This window comes from Telmatherina bonti (assembly GCF_933228915.1).
Source record: "Telmatherina bonti genome assembly, chromosome: 7".
NCBI classification, from domain to species: Eukaryota; Metazoa; Chordata; class Actinopteri; order Atheriniformes; family Telmatherinidae; genus Telmatherina; species Telmatherina bonti.
Window position 1 is genome coordinate 7,666,328 of NC_136625.1, and position 17,826 is coordinate 7,684,153.

The window sequence follows — 17,826 nt, forward strand, 5'->3', positions numbered from 1 at the left end:
TTGCGTTTAAGTCTGTTTTATGTCTTATTAAACAATCAGAGTTGAAGAAAAATCCTTCGTCTTCCTGCTTCTGATCCCAGAGATGGAAACATTAACTCCTCCCTGCTTTCCGGAGGACTTTTCCATGATGTTTATGATCTGCTTTATGAGCTCGATCTGATGCCACAGGAAGGCATAAAGAGCTTTCCCTGGAATCATCTTCCTGTAAATCAGGCAAACAGAGACGTTTGAATGAGGCCGTGAGCTGCGAAGCAGGAGAAGAGCATTAAACCAGCTCCTCCTGAGAGCTGACGCTGCCCACGCAGAGCTGATACGCAGCTCTTCACTCTGCATTTTCGCCCTTTCACAAAATGTGTCTTAAGTTCCTGCTAGCAGCATATTTTGTAGCGTTGGAGCTGTAATCCACACACGCTCGGGTACAGTATTGTGTATGTAGGTGTAGCTGATCTAAAGTTGCATTCACAGCGAGAAACGTTGCTGCAGTTTATCTTAACTCTGCAGTCTTACCCCATTTAGGTCACTTAATCTCTCCCCAAATGAGTAAAAAACTTGCTGCATTCCATGCAGGAGAAAATGTAGATGTACAAAAACTGCATCATTATGAATGCAAACGTTTCTGAGCCGGCATTCAGGGAATAAACCAACTGAAAATGAGGTTGATTTGCACAGATTTAACTGTTAATGTTTTTCCTCAGCCGATTACAACTCTTATATACCTGCATGTTTAAAGTATTTATAGTATTTATCTACATCAAAGTATCTATCTATCTATCTGTCTATCTGTCTATCTGTCTGTCTGTCTGTCTGTCTGTCTGTCTATCTATCTATCTGTCTATGTTCATGTTTGCAAAGTGAGTTTCAGTCAGAAATGGCCTGAGAGACCTGATCTGACCTCTAACACACCAGATCCCTCTGAGATGATCAGTTTACCAACCATCAGGAAACCCTGATCAATCAACATCAGCCTTTCACTCATAATGGACTAAAATAAACATAAAGATGGATACAGGGCCACACATCTGAAGCCATAAAGATTCATAAATCTTTTAAGATGTGCTACAATTGTAAATCTGTCATTTGTTAATGAGGAATTTTAGAGTTTCTTTGACCATCTTTGTTGTATTTAAAAAACTATAAATAAGTGTAAAATTTCATTCAGATCCACTCAGATGATCAAAAGTTATGATAATGCCAAAAGATTACACAAAAGTTGTGTCCAGGAGCAGTTTACAATCAGCAGATTGCAGATTACACAGGTATGGGTGTCAGGATTGGGTATAAAAGGTGAATTTGTCAAAGGTTTCGATTTTTTTTTGCAAGGATGGGTCAAGCTTTACATCTTGGAGGGAAACTCAGTCACGCTTCTCTCTGCACAGCTTCCACCATCATGGCTTTGCATACGCAGTCATTGTGTTTGACATTGCATTGTTTTTAAGCATGAAAAGTGCTATACAAATAAAGTTTGATTTGATTTGATTTGATTTGACTGGCCACATCCGTCTCCCATTGGAAATGTATGGAGAATTATTACGAGGAGAATCAGACAATAACAAACGGTGAAGAGCTACTGTCCTCTGACACCGCTAGGAGAAATGCCCCCTTCACATCAGCTACAGGACAGAAAATACCGGGTCCACAGCAAATCTTTTATCCATAAAAAGCTGTTTTAGGTGAAAATTTCAGGATTTTAAGGGGGTAAATCTTAGTTGTAATCTGCAGCTTCACCTCTAGGTGTCACTAATTTCTCCAAACTTGTCCTGTAGGAGTTCATTACAAAAAATCTATTTGCCAGTTTTGAGAGAAAATGGGAAGACTCTTCCACATTAAGCCCCGCCTCCCGCCACCGCGCTACATCGGGAGCGCGCACCGCACCTGCTTTCGCCGTCATCGTAACATCTCATAAACAGAAGGATTAGGCTCATATGAACTCAATAAAAAAACAAACTACAATGTCAACACATAGCATCCAGCCCTACATGTTGGAACCTGAATCAGAGCCTGAAAACGAAGTGGAAAACAGCAACCCACAGCAACGAATGCAGCAGGATGTCTCTCTTTGGTAAACTCACCAGCCATCGCTGGAAATAACTTTATCCCACGTTTTCCACCCGCCTGATGTATTTGTACATGTCCTTGTTAACCAGTAGAAGGTAACCAATCACCGAACCTTATACCCCGGGACGTCACAAGGATTTCCAAGTAGAAAAAACTCTCTAAAACGACGCGCTTTTCGTCGCCATGGAAACCGAACTGAGAGCGTGCTGGAACTCAAACTCAAACACTAATGTCACTAATTACAGCAAACTTGTCCTGTAGGAGTTCACTGCAAAAAATCTACTTGCCAGTTTTGAGACAAAGTGGTGAATGAGCGTCTCTTGAGTCATGTGACGTTTGCATGTGATCTTCTCTGTGGTTGCCACCAGTTTCACAACAAAGAAAGGAAACTGGTTGTGACCTCTAAATGGCACCAGATACTGGTCTCTCTCACCACACTGCTGCAGCAGTGAAACATGGCTTCAGGCTGACATCTAACAACACAGCCGCATCTATTTCTTCCAAACTCACCAGAGCTGTAGCCTCAGACACCCAGCCCTGCCTTGTTTACCGCTCTACGTCTGTCTGGTCTGGACAAACCGGCCCTCCCAGCGCTGCATCTGCATGACCCGCCACCACTGCATCCACTGCTTGCAGCCAGATGCCGGCAGAGTGAAACTAAACGCGGCGGGCGTCCGCTGTCCTCAGTCACAACAGCGAGACAATGAGAGCGATGGCAGAGAGGGCAGACCTGGAGTCAGCAGCGCTGGGTGGCAGGCCAGACGAGGACATGGGACAAAGTCGACTCTAAACTCCAGCTAACCCCGAAAAGAGCCACGGGGGTGGAGAGCCAAGAAGCACATTATCCAGCAGGCTGACTGGACACACCGAGGATCCAGGGCACGCACGCCGTCTAGACAGCCTGTAATTGGTTGTTCTGGCATCAACTGGAGATGTAACAATAGAGAAGATTTCCAAACACAACCCAGCTTTTTTATTTTTTTTTTGCCATACTTTTATTATCTTTAGCTGCTTTAGGCTCTTTTAATATAAATACAGTTTTAATAAAGATGTCTGATTTGATTAAATGATTTTTATTGGCTTTAACTGAAAAGATATTTCATGTTTTTATTCACTGAAAATACTTTGAGATGATGCTGTGTAAATAAAAGGAACAAAAATAATATTAATCACACTGCCACTATTTACATAAATGCATAAAGACGTGCATGTGACCAGAAAATGTACGTCCACGCTTCCATCACACAATGTTCAAGTCTGTTCCTGTGACGCGCCGCCTCCGTGCTCCTCTGGGAGCATGTTCTCCAAGCCAAACGGCTTGGAGTGGAACGAGACATCCACAATGGATGACCAGGATGTGACGTTACGGCTAAACAAACTGCCGCTGGTGAAGCTGTTGCTGGAAAAATGCAGAACCAGATGAATGAGTCTGTATTTCCACAGTGAGAGCTGAAACAGCTGCAGCATGAAGCTCTTCTTCTCCTGTAAGCAACAAGAGAAACGCTGGAAGTTCCCCCGACATCTCGGTGATGTTTTGGGCTTCTGAACGACTTTGTTGGCGATGCACGACAGCAAACCTTGTCATGAAACTATTTCACTTTTTGCTATTTTAATAAAAGGTTTAATATTTTTCTCCTACAGATTTCTCAGTGAAACAGACTCTTAACCCAGCATCCGACCTGCATCCGACCTGAACTGTTCCATCTCTCCGGCCAATAAGAGTTTCTTCTGGATGCTCGACTTATCTCAGGTTTTTTTATTTCTGCTGAGTCAGCCTCTAATGTCAGCCAAACGCCGTGTTCATCTCTGTTTGCTAGCATGTGACACGGTGCATAAAGCAAAAGGCCGCTGCAAAGTCCTGCATCGTGGAAGGAAACGTATAGTTTGGCTTTAAGGCCGCAGGACACTGCTGGGCAGCGACGCTCCAGACAGATGTCACCGAACGAGCCGCAAACGCAGTTTCCATCATGCATCTGCATTGCACTTTGTATTGTTGGGTTTTTGTCTTTCTGTATTGAAAAGCACTCCATAAATAAAACAAAAATTTTTTTTTTTTTTTAAAAATAACTTGTTTAAATTAAATCTGAATTCATTTGAATATTTAAACACAATTAAAATGATAAATTTGAGAAATGTCAGAAATGGTATTGTATTTTAAACTTTTATAAAATGTACAAATAAAATGCTTGCTAATTAATTGTCTAAATTAAAAATATGCTGAAAAAATACATTTATTCACAATTCTTTTAAAAAAAAATTTAGTTAAATTATTTTTAATTCAAAAAATATATTTTCTATTTAATTTTTTTTCTCTTTTGGGGTACCGCGGTCAGTGAAATGTGGGAAACATCCCAACTGTAACTTTGCATACAACACGTGTATCCAGCATATAATCAACGCCTCCCACTGCCCACACATCACTGAGTATTTTCGACAGGCCCTTGATTACATCTCACACTTGAGGGAAAGAAAATCCAGTGAGAGATATTCTGGTAATTTTCTTCTCTTCCTCAGTCTCTCTGCCGTTGATGGGAGCTGACAGAACTGGGGCTGAAACACAAACGCGAGAAGGCCGAGCACCTACGAGTCAAAACTCTGCACCGTCTCATTATTTTCAGACTTCGTCTCTGGACCGCTTAAGATTCACAAGAAAGAGCGCCGTTGGTGCCGTTTCCAAGACTTGGCAGTCCTTCAAGAATCAGAGAGAGGAAAAAGGCAGCGAAGGAGAAGAAGACGATGCTGATGGCTCCAGACGGCCGTTCATCATTCAGACTTGAGAATAAAATCGGAATTGCTTCGTGTCCCAAAGTCTCTGTTTATTCTCTAAGACAGAAACGCCGGTGGAGTCTGTTCAGGGAAAACTTTCAGTTTTCTGGTGAAAGACTGGAATTTAAATCATGCAATAAGAGCAAGCTGCATGTTAGTGTTGCCATGCCAACTGGCTAAAAATCAGCATCTTGCATAAGGGAGCTGTTTATTTTCTCGTCCTTTTTGCTGCAGAAACTCTGAGACTCGTTAGATTTAGTAAAAGTCACGTTCTAATTTTTTCTGCAAGAATTTACATTTTTATGCACATTGTATGCAAATTTGAAGAATTAAAGGAATCAGACTGGAACTTAAAAAACATTTTAAAGAAATGAACTGGAGGGAAATCTTGGTTAAAAAACTAGAAATTTTACTTGGATTCATAAATTTACTTTTTAAATTTTTTTTCATCCTTTTGCAAAAAATTTGCAAAAGTTTTGCAAAAATGTCCGCTGTTTTACAGGGAGGTTTATTTACAAAAACATTGCTGATGTGCATAAAATGAAAGATAGCAGACACTGTACTTACAAGATTGTTCATGTTTCCACTTTTTTGGGTGAAAATGACACAAACATTAAAGTGGAACTATTCTGTGCATTTCAGGCTAATTTATTTTTATTTCTGAGACCAGAAGGGCTGGGATTGATGGAGTTATTGTCATAAATGGCTTTATTTACTTCAGACCGACCCTCTCCGTAGGCTGTCAGATCAGCCTGCGGGCAAAACGAGTGGATTGAGACTCTTCCGCATTAAGCCCCGCCTCCCGCCACTGCACTACATCGGGAGCGCGCATCGCACCTGCTTTCACCGTCATTGTAACATCTCATAAACAGAAGGATTAGGCTAATATGAACTCAATAAAAAAAACAGAATACAATGTCAACACGTAGCATACAGTCCTACATGTTGGAACCTGAATCAGAGCCTGAAAACGAAGTGGAAAACAGCAACCCACAGCAACGAATGCAGCAGGATGTCTCTCTTTGGTAAACTCACCAGCCATCGTTGGAAATAACTTTATCCCACGTTTTCCACCCGCCTGATGTATTTGTACATGCCCTTGTTAACCAGTAGAAGGTAACCAATCACCCAACCTTATCCCCTGGGACGTCACAAGGATTTCCAAGTAAAAAAAAACTCTCTAAAACGACGCGCTTTTCGTCGCCATGGAAACCGAACGGAGAGCGTGCTGAAACTCAAACTCAAACTCAAACATGCGTTTAGGTGATAAAAAACAGTGCCGTTCACATGTCTGATGAGGATTCAACACTGTAACACTGTAGAAAGCTCAGAAAACTCCAAATACCAGAATAGCACCCCTTTAAAGAAAAGACTTTTCACGTGTTTGTTGTTTTGTTTCCAGTTAGCGACCGCTATGTTGTTTCCAACAGCTTTAATTTAACATTCTAGACTGTAGCTTCATCGTGCTTTGAGGCAAAAATGTGTAAAGACATTCATCTTTACACATTTTAAGATTTTCTTGGCATTTTTATTTGTTTTTTTAACCACTAGGTTTAACAGATTTACAGGCAAATAGAGACAAAGTGATTTATATTTTTTTTAAAAATGCATGCGACAGCGTTAATAAAAACTGAAAAGAGAGAAAAAATTGCACCAATGCGGATACAAAGTTTACACACACACACACACACACACACACACACACACACACACATACAAAGCTGCATTACAGAAATCTTCTCAGTGAGGCGACTCCGAACAGCAGCTATTTCAGCAACCCTCTTGCATCCTGTCTCTTCTCTGAGATCTCTCCAACCTGTAAAAGTCGGTCTGATGTTGACTCTAGTTTTATCTGTTGCTCAGTCTTTTCCTTCTCTTCCTCCCATAAAGTCTTCAGCTCAGCGCTTCCTAACTTACTTTCCCTGGGGACCAACTCCATGCAACCACCTATAAGTTGTGGACCCGCTCCACCCATGTATTGAAACCATGCCATGGTTTTATGCTTTTAGTTTTTTACCATAATGTAACCTGATTTACTCTTTTCTTCTGATAAAACCAAAGTTGAGCAATTATCCGCCCTACTTTGTTGTTTTCATAATAATGGCATTATTTGGGATATCTCAATAATAAAATGATGTAAACTTTCTGTTGGTAAATGATTTAAAAAAAAAAAACAAAAAAAAAACTTAAGTATATAAAATATGACTCATCTCTGTGTGGACGTGGTTTTCATCCACATCACTGGCTCTGAACAGTCAAAGCCTTGGGGACCGTGGTACTTTTTAGGGGACCCCCCCATTGGGAAACACGGCCCTGGCATTTCTTTGACGAATCAGTTGCGGTGTCCTGTGAGTGTTTTCTCAGCTTGGAAACGCTGCAGGGCAACAACGGTTGCAGGAATATAAATGATGTTCTCATTGTACCATCAAAATAATCAGAAACACATTTCAAAAGTCAGAAAGTTACAAAATGCTACTTTAATGTGATTTTGACTGTTTTAAAAGACAACTTGATGCACATTAAGAGTAGTGGAAATAAGTTTGTCAATCCTATGTAACCTAGCAAATATTTTGTGGATGTCCACCGCAGTTATTGTTTATCAGACTTTTCTTATATGAAACTCCTTATTCTACTGGATTTGAACCAGTAATGCGGTTTACACTGCTGACCTGCAGCAACACTGCACAGCCTCGTCCATTTACTTTGACTCGCTGCGTGACTCACATATTTATTTCGCAGCTTTTCAAAAAGCTCTTTATGCATAAAACGGCTACATGTGTTTACAATAAGCCCAGTCAGTCCAGTAGATACATGTCAAGCTAACAACGCTTGTGCCAACATTTAGATTAGCCTCCACTAACCAGCAAACGTTGATGAAATGTCACTAGTTATGCTTTGTGGCTTGAAGTGGAGAAGCTATGTATTCTCAGTTGTGCTGCTGGGCTGCAGGACAGCGGCTGCTGCCCACCTCAGACCAGCGACTGAACCTCTACATGAGGTTTACTTCGATCCGTAGCTCAACAGCATTACGGAATCAGGAAATCCCTCCAGTTAATCATTTATTTTTTCAGATAATAGAAGGAATTTCTCAGCTGAAGAAGCATGAATGCCACATGTTTTTGGATTTTATTGCAGGCTTTAGAATCAGATGATGAACATACTGGATGTAAAACTCGTTCAAAATCCAACGTTAAAGGGATTTTTGTGGTGATTTTCTCATGTGGAAAGCACACATGTAATTAACAATGAAAATACTCTTGCAGCCTCTCAGTCAAAGCAGTTACTTTCCAACAACAGGAGCCAGCTGGTAGCCAGGCCAGACATTAAATCTGATTGGCTATTAAAATGTCATAACTGCCTAAATGTTACTGCCGTCTGCTTCGCTGTTAGAATGAAATCATTCTTCTGCAGAGATAAGAGGGCAGTTCGTTGGGCTGTCCCTTTATCTGCCCGCGCCAAATGATTAAACATCCACCAGGACCACTGAGTGGATTTAGGATTCAGCAAAGAGCGAAGCTGAGATTGCTGAGTTCATTCCCGCCCCACTGGGGTACATATCAGATAATGTTGTCGCTTTCAGTTTGAGCTGTAATTTCCTGGAAGACGAGGGGCGATGTGACAGATGGCGCTCACGGTGAAAGAGCTGCAGAGGACGAGGACATGTTGCACCGCCATCAAACCTCCGGAAGGACCGGGGTGGTGCAGGGACGCAGAACCCATTTCATTCTCTTATACTTTTACTGCAAAAACAGAGACTCCAAGACACGTCATGCGTCAGATACCAGGTCAAAGTCATGAGTTTATTACAACACGCTGCGGCTGAGCACACTCTGACTCTCCGATTTGGAGATTAAATATTTGTTTATGTTACGTTTCTTTCACTAAATGCATGAATTTGTTTGTGCGCCTATTTTTGTTTACTGGATTAAAAACATCAAGACAAATCGCCGTGATGAAAATAGACAAAATAAGAAGCTTAACAGAGCTGAAGTGTTCCAAAGTACAAGGAGTTTTTCAGCCCAAAATGCCCAGAATAACCTCAAGAGTTCCAGCTGGATGTTCTGTACTCGACGCCTTTTACTTTATCATACTGATGAAAAAAGGAAGGAAAAGAAGAAGCCACCAGAAACAAACCAGGAAGCCACAGATGACTATATTTGTCACTTATCACGCAGCCTCCATCTTCCTGTAAACTGTGTGTTGCATTCTCACAACACTTCAGCTTAAAAAGCTCCAAATTAAACATCAGAAAAAAAGTTTTGTCATTTTATAGTGTCATACTTCCTCAAACAGGAAATTAAAACCTCAAACTTCCTCATTCCTGAGCAGGCCAGACTGACACTGTCAAACCGAGGCCGTCTTATCGGGTCTAAAGCTACAAGCTTGGCTCCAACGGAGGCCGATTCTCCGACTTGCAGCTCTTTTAGTAAAAACCTGTTGGCTGTTCCGGTGTTTCCTCCAACACTGAGAAGTGTCATTTCACTTTTTTTTTCTTTTGACAAGTTTGAAGACAGAATTACACAGGAAATGTAGAGAAACAAGGATTTAAATAGTGGTGAAAATAACAAGAATAGAAGTCGGTTTCTGAAATGTCACTCCCCCGGAGGGAGAAAAGCAAAGAAACAAGCGCAGCTTTGAAACCTCAGAGTGATTGGCAGAAGCAGCATGTGTCAGCTTAGCTTTCAGGTGAGCTGCAGAGAGCACCATGCCACAAGTACACCTCCATGATCAAAAGGTAACAAAATGCAGAGGAGGATTTGTAAAATGGTTGCCAGGTTAGAGCAGCTGCCTCCGCTTGGTTTTATTACTTCAACAACAGAACTGTAATATTATTCTAATAAATGGAAAATAATTGCTCTAACAGTAATGTAAAGTTTCCCCTTTTCTAGATGAAGTGTTATGATAGCGGTGGCTAACATTGCCTCATGCCTCTGTCAGATTATAGAAACACAAAGATGCTCCCACAATCTGACAACATTTATCTAAAAACATTTAAAATACTATTAAAAGACTATTTTTCTAAAGTACAGGTATCTATATAAATCATAATTATAAGGGTTTGGTGATAAAAGTATAATAAATACAAATGAATGTGTAATTGAGTAAACTAATTGATAATGTGGATAGAGGTGTACTAGAAGATTTGTATTATAGATGATCAAATATATAGGTTGATATCCAATTATAAGTAATAGTTTACATGATAGGATGTAACATGAATGGACATTACATGCATGCATTTACTGTAAAAATGGATTACAGAGATGATTTTGAATATGCAAATAGCTTGTATTCCAGCATTGAACCGAAATGTTGATGTGCTGTGTAACTTTTTACAAGTTTTTGTTTTTGATGTTATAATTGTGCCGGACCGCAGGAAGAATAGCTGCAGCTTGCTAAAGATAATCCTTAATAAACTAAACTAAACTATGAAGCTAGCACTGCTCATGAGGTTGTGTTTGATAGTTAGTTATGTGATCCATATGGGCTTTGCAGGTCCTAACCAGACGCCGGCTACGTGTCCAGAACAACGTTGCACAGCAGACGTCATGCCTGCTTGCCAGACGCCGCCCGACTCCATCAGTAAAAGGCGTTGGGATTGCTTACATGTAAATCATATTTGCATGCAAGCAAATTTGCATGATTTTCATTCACTTTCACAACCGAGTGACAGACAGTTGTGGGGCATTTGGAACTGTGCATTTGGTGGAGTTGAACAAATGAAAATTATTCTGAATCTTTTCAGTGTTTTTAGTGCCATTTAACTTCGAAACATGCAACGGATAAAAACTGGGCAGCGACAAAATGTTGCTTCAGAAACACATTTTAAAGGTCAGAAAGTTTCAAAATGCTAATTTAATGTGATTTTTGACTGTTTTAAAGACACCTTGATGCACATTAAGAGTAGTGGAAATAAGTTTGTCAATCCTATGTAACCTAGCAAATATTTTGTGGATGTCCACCGCAGTTAGACTTTTCTTATATGAAACTCCTTATTCTACTGGATTTGAACCAGTAATGCGGTTTACACTGCTGACCTGCAGCAACACTGCACAGCCTCGTCCATTTACTTTGAATCACTGCGTGACTCACATTATTATTTCGCAGCTTTTCAAAAGGCTCTTTATGCAGAAGATGGCTACATGTGTTTACAATAAGCCCAGTCAGTCCAGTAGATACATGTCAAGCTAACAACGCTTGTTCCAACATTTAAATTGGCCACCACCAACCAGCAAACCTTGATGAAATTTCACTAGTTATGCATTGTGGCTTGAAGTGGAGAAGCTATGTATTCAGTTCTGTTTTTAGTGCCATTTAACTCAGAAACATGCAACAGATAATTAAAAACTGGTTAGCTACAAAATATTGCTTCAATTTCTGGGTTCAATCAGCCTCATATGTGGAAAGATTTAGTTCTTTTCATGTTTAAAATCTGACATTAAACAGAAAGCAGATGCATCCAGAGGACATGGAATAAGATGGGTTGAAGAATTTCTCTCTGAGAAACAGCAAACAGGCAAAGAAAGAAGCGTTACTTTAACTCACTACTGCAAACACAAAGAAATCATATTCCAAGCATGCTAAGAGACACTGGTCCTTCTCTAAACTGATTTTATTAATTTTTGGTCAATCTGTTTTTTTATGAGTTTCAACCACGTCAGAAGATGCTACATTAATAGCTTTACTTGCTAAACTGTATGTGTACATTAGCTTTATCGCTTAGCTAGCTACTTCTGAATATGTGCTTGTCCAAGCTTAAGAGACACATGACAATGATCTGTCTTTCCTGTCGTCTCCACCCCAACTAGTCGAGGCAGATGACTGCCCTCCCTGAGCCGGGTTCTGCCGGAGGTTTTCTTCCTGTTAAAGGGGAGTTTTTTCCTTCCCACTGTCGCCTCATGCAGCTCAGGATCGGGGATTGGATCAAAGTCATGACTCGATGCAGTCAGTTGGTTTCTATTGTTGGATATGTATGAATTGGCTTGAAATGATGTGTATGTAAAGTGTCCTGTGACAACGTTGTTGTGAAGTGGCGCTGTACAAATAAAGTTGAATTGAATTGAATGCAAAATGACAATGCAATAAATATAATTAATCATTTTCCACGTTATATTTGTTGAGCAGAAGTGAGTATTTCTTATTTTTACCTCATTAAGGATAATTTAAGACCATAAAATTTCACCCAAAAAGGTTGAAAATGTCTAAAAATGACACTTGAAATGTGTCTGAAGTGGTTTGATGTTTCTTCTCTGTGCCATCAGTTAGTGCCAGCCGCAGTCGTGACTCAAACTAAACCGCCCACGCCACCGCTGTCAACACCGTGGAGCTTTTTCTACCACAATCTGGAGTCTCTCATTGTCCTGCTGCACCTCTATGCTTCAAGTTAATGAGCAACAACTCCGTCATGACGGCTTCTGCTGCACATTGCTTTTAAATCTCTGCATGAAGAAGAGACTTTCAGAGGAAACATGACAACTACATCTCTTCCTTCCATTTTGTCTGAAACCCTCAAACACGGTCTGACACGAACATGGTTCTTTAAATCCCTTCAACTTTCAGACATGTTATCAATCTGTACGTAGCAGGTATCACTACTGTGTGTCTGCACACACACACACACACACACACACACACACACACACACACACACACCCTAAGCAGCTGTAAGAGATGAGTCACTTTCTAACTTCTCATCAGGTTTCTGTTTGTCTGCATCCAACCAGATGAATGAACACAGTCAGGAATGGATCTGCAGCGGCCAATCAGCAGCCGGACAGACCAAATAACAGAGTAAACGTCATTTTTACTGTCCAGTCGTTACCATGGAGATCTCTGGCTGCAGGTGCAATTGAACATCCGTCACATGGGAATGTATTAGCCAATCATAATGTGTACATTTTACTAAATGCATACAGAAATTAATGAATAAATAAATAAAAAACATTGCAAAAAGCAACTTTTGAACAAAAGCGCTGCAAGACATCTGTTGATTCCTGCAGCAGCAACAGTAGAGAGATGGTTAGGAAATGAAAATAAAACGATAAGATAAGATAAGATAAGATAAGATAAGACAAGACAAGATAAACTAAAATTAATTCTAAAATGTAAAATTGTGGATTTTTATAGTTCATTAAATTAACACTTTAATGAAAAATCCCATTTTTTTTGTTTGAGGTTATTATTTGTCCTTTAAGCAAAAGGAAAAATATTTTTTAAAGGATATTTGCTATTACCACGTGATGTGTCAAATGTAGCGTAATCTTCTGCTTTCTGGTGTCCAGATGACCGTGCATCATTCAGACAGGACAGAAGAAAATAATCAGATTGAGCTCAATAGGATTTTTACCATGAAGTCTGTGTGGATCATACATGTCAGCCTGGGCTCTGAGGGGTTATACGTTAATCGCACTGATCAATGACTTTGTATGAACGTGAACATTTTGCCAACCCTAATAAAAAAAAGTACTAGAATCTGTACTGGTATCAGTATTATTATAGGTATTGTTATCAGTATTGGTATCGGTATGTATTGGTATTGGTATTGGTATCGGTGTTGGTGTTGGTGTTGGTATTGGTATTGGTATTGGTGTCGGTATTGGAATTGTTATTGGTATTGGTATTGGTATCGGTATCGGTATTGGAATTGGTACTGTTATTGGTATTGGTATTGGTATTGTTATTGGTATTGGTATCAGTATCGGTCGGTATTGTTATTGGTATTGGTATCGGTATCTGTATCGGTGTTGGTATTGTTATTGGTATTGGTATCGGTATCGGTATTGGTATTGGTATTGGTATCAGTATCGGTCGGTATTGGTATTGGTATTGGTATCGGTATCGGTATTGGTATTGGTATCAGTATCGGTCGGTATTGGTATTGGTATTGGTATCGGTATTGGTATTGGTATCGGTCGGTATTGTTATTGGTATTGGTATCGGTATCGGTATTGGTATTGAAATTGTTATTGGTATTGGTATTGGTATTGTTATTGGTATTGGTATCGGTATCGGTATTGGTATTGGTATTGTTATTGGTATTGGTATTGGTATTGTTATTGGTATTGGTATCGGTATTGGTATTGGTATTGTTATTGGTATTGGTATCGGTATCGGTATTGTTATTGGTATTGGTATTGGTATCAGTATCGGTCGGTATTGGTATTGTTATTGGTATTGGTATCGGTATTGGTATTGGTACTGTTATTGGTATTGGTATTGGTATTGGTATTGGTATCAGTATCAGTCGGTATTGTTATTGTTATTGGTATTGGTATCGGTATTGGTATTGGTATTGGTATCGGTATTGGTATTGTTATTGGTATTGGTCTTGGTATTGTTATTGTTATTGGTATTGGTATCGGTATTGGTATTGGTATCGGTATTGGAATTGTTATTGGTATTGGTATTGGTATCGGTATTGATATTGGTATCGGTATTGGTATTGGTATTGTTATTGGTATTGGTATTGGTATTGGTATTGTTATTGGTATTGGTATTGGTATCGGTATTGGAATTGTTATTGGTATTGGTATTGGTATTGGTATTGTTATTGGTATTGGTATCGGTATTGGAATTGTTATTGGTATTGGTATTGGTATTGGTATTGTTATTGGTATCGGTATTGGAATTGTTATTGGTATTGGTATTGGTATTGTTATTGGTATTGGTATCGGTATTGGAATTGTTATTGGTATTGGTATTGGTATTGGTATTGTTATTGGTATCGGTATCGGTATTGGTATTGGTATAGGTATCGATATTAGTGTTGGGGGGTCGCCATGATGGATCAGTCTCTGCCTCCACAGAGTCTGGCTCCAGTTTCATAACCAAACCTGCCTTTTATTATTTTATCTTCCCCCTGATGGTTCAGCTTATGGTGTAAACTAGAATAAAACCAGTCTAACTGGCTCAACAGATTTCTCTGAGGAAGCTCAGCTCCTGTAACGTTAGCAAGAGCCTTCTTTGCATTTTATTCCAGTAAATTCCATGTTCAGTTTTTATGTGGAATGTGGTGGATGAAAGAACAGGATTAATAAGCTTACCAAGAAAACTGTGACCAGCATACCTCCGGATTCTCTGGAGGAAATAAGCGGTGCATCTTAAAAGCCATCGTCTTTTAATGGATGGTGTAGCTCCTTCAGGGAGACGCCAGCGATGCCATAATGCTCCACTGACTGAGTGAGGACGTCTTTTGTCCAGCTGTAGTTAGATTTCATAACCAGCATGTTCGGCTTTGTGGACGGTTTTATCCCTGGGATGCTAACAACGGCTAAGAGGGATTTTATTCCCTGCGGGGTTCATAAAGTTAGCTTTATTTATTGTGCGGTAGCAACATAACTCTTCGCAGACCTGATGAGACATGTTGGGAATTGCTGCAATATACAGTAAAATATGTCACGCATATCTGTAGTACGGAACCTTGTATTGAGTAACTTGTAGACCTGATGTGCATTAATTATCCCAGTAACTCCTGACCTCTGTCTGAGAGACTGCTGGAAAATGTTCCGTTATTAACAGGCTGCTGCATGAAGGTCCAGGCAGAAGCCAGGAGGACGTTCTCAGTCATGCGGGAACCTGCATGCAAACATATGCAAATCTCCAGGAAACGCAGCTTCCAGGCAGGAAATGCAGCAGCAACATTCTCTGCTGCGAAACAACGGCGATTTTCCAAGTTCAAGGATGGAATCAGGTTAAAGATTCATGCGTTCATCGTTCATACTGGCTGCAACATTCAGGCCGCTGGTGGATTTCTGGTAAAACCCTGAATGTTGAAAATCAGCAGAAACAAACAGCGTTGCGTATCGCTCTCTCGCATCGCTTGTCTCCAGGTTGGGGACCATATTTCAGGGAATTCTGACATTTTTCCAGCAGTCCGTGACAGACGAGGCGTCTGGATGAAGAGTCAGAAGATTTTACTGGAATTATCAGAAATCTTGCTGTCGACTCTACAGTACAAAATAAAAAATGTTTTTTTATTATCCAAACAAAGAAGGAAACATGAGTGAATATCCTCCTATGATCCACTTCAGGTTCTATGTGATCAGCCAACAAAACCTCCTCTGATTGGTTGTTGTAGTCATGTGACGGCAGCTAAAGTTCAACGTTTTGCTGCGTTGCAAACCCCACGTGCACGTCAAGCACAGAATTTCACATGCATGAATACCAACTGTTGCTTCCCTAGAGGAGGGAAGTGATGAATGTAGGAGCACCTCCCACACACACACACACACACACACACACACACACACACATACAAAAACAGAGTTTTTCTTTCATAAATGTGATATAAAATGACTTCTTTAGTTTAATAATCTCCTTATTTCCTCAGATGTGGACTTTTTTTTCCCCATCTTTCACATGTTCCCCTTTCCCCGGGTTGGAACGGTGCCGTTCCCACATTTCCCAGTCTTCCCAGTAAGCGGTGAAAAGTCGCAGACGTCCATCTGTCACACTAACAACATCTGTCCTGAAAGACTTTGACCAGCGTTTAAACGTCTACAACTAAGCAGAAAATGGCCAAAAAATCCAGCATAAAACATCGTTTCATACATTTAGTGCTGACGTTTATTATAATTAATATTAAAATTCATCCCTGTAAATCATAAATACATCCTGCTAAATGATTCTGGTGCAGCATCAACCTGATCCACTGACTTAATACACACACACACACACACACACACACACATATTCTGTCCATACACAGAATTTCTTCATATTAAATAGAAATGAAGATGTTTCGCTTCACATTTTGTTTCAACAATCTATTTTCTCCCATAAAAACCAGTAAGCCCCCCTTTCTCCTCCTCCTCTCCATCCTATTGATAGACAAGGTGGCATCTCTCCCATCCACACCCTGTCGCCAGTGCGCATGCGTGCCGCGGCGAACAAAGGAGCTGGCAATTAAGGGATGCAGGAGGAAGGAGGGGGAGGAAGGAGGAGAAATGAAGAGGATGGATGAGGAAGGAGGAGAAAGGAGGAGAAATGAGGAGGAAGGAGGTAAAGTTTGATTCTCCGCAGAAACCGCAGCCTGGCATAAAACAGAGGAACTAAATGTGTATTTAGCTCCTGTGCGTGTGTGTGTGTGTGTGTGGGGGGGGGGGGGGGGGGGGGGGGGGGTCAGGTGCACCCCCCATATCTCTATCACCGCCCCCCCCCCCCCCCCCCCCTGTTTCCTTCTCAGTGCAATAAAAGGAAAATATGATGTTAATAATTCATCTGAATCGTGACATAATCTGGTCGCTGTGCGCGCGAGAGGCGCGCGGACAGGAGGTGTCACACCCCCACACGCACTGAAAGGTGGGGCGACGCGTCTTGTTCAACTCTTTACCCCCCCTCCCACACACACACACACACACACCTCCTCCCTTCTTTTGCCTCAGTCAGTTCCATCATTCAGGCAGGAAATCGATACAGAATCAATAATCCATAATAAACTGATAAAGAGACAAATTTTTCCGTCTCTGTGCGCGTGTTTGTGTCTGGACTGCACACACCCCTTTTTGTTGCGCTCGTGCACGTCCAGAGAAAAGCCAAAGGCTTCCAGAAACTAAGTTGATCTGAATCTTTTCTGATTCCAGCAGTTTCTCCTCCTTTCTCCTCCTTTCTCCTCTTTTCTCCTCCTTTCTCCTCTTTTCTCCTCCTTTCTCCTCTTTTCTCCTCCTTTCTCCTCCTTTCTCCTCCTTTCTCCTCTTTTCTCCTCCTTTCTCCTCTTCTCTTTGTCTCATCCCTCCTGCCCGGTCCCTGCCATCAGCCACGCGGCACGCGCGCGCTTCCCCCGCGGACAGATGGAGGAAAAGACAAAAGGCATGAAGGAGAGCCGTGATGGAAACACGCAGCGTGGAGGAGAGGAGGATGTGTGCGCGTGGGGAAGCAGAAATGAAGCTCTTACCTCGCGCTCAAGTTCCGACGATCCCTCTGCTCTCCTCGCACTTCCAAGTAGCGGCTACTGCGCGCGCGCGCGTGTCTGCGTGCACGTGTGCGCGTGCTGTTGTGTTTTTTGCG

The 17,826-nt window shown here is 41.0% G+C and overlaps 1 protein-coding gene across 1 annotated transcript in view; it reads right to left on the bottom strand.

Annotated features, from left to right (window-relative positions):
• basp1 (brain abundant, membrane attached signal protein 1) overlaps window positions 1–17,826 on the bottom strand; it is a 65,493-nt gene extending 47,667 nt beyond the window's left edge. The window contains exon 1 of the mRNA XM_079243128.1: window positions 17,714–17,826. The gene's annotated coding sequence lies outside the window, so the exon portion shown is untranslated. The remainder of the gene's footprint in view (window positions 1–17,713) is intronic.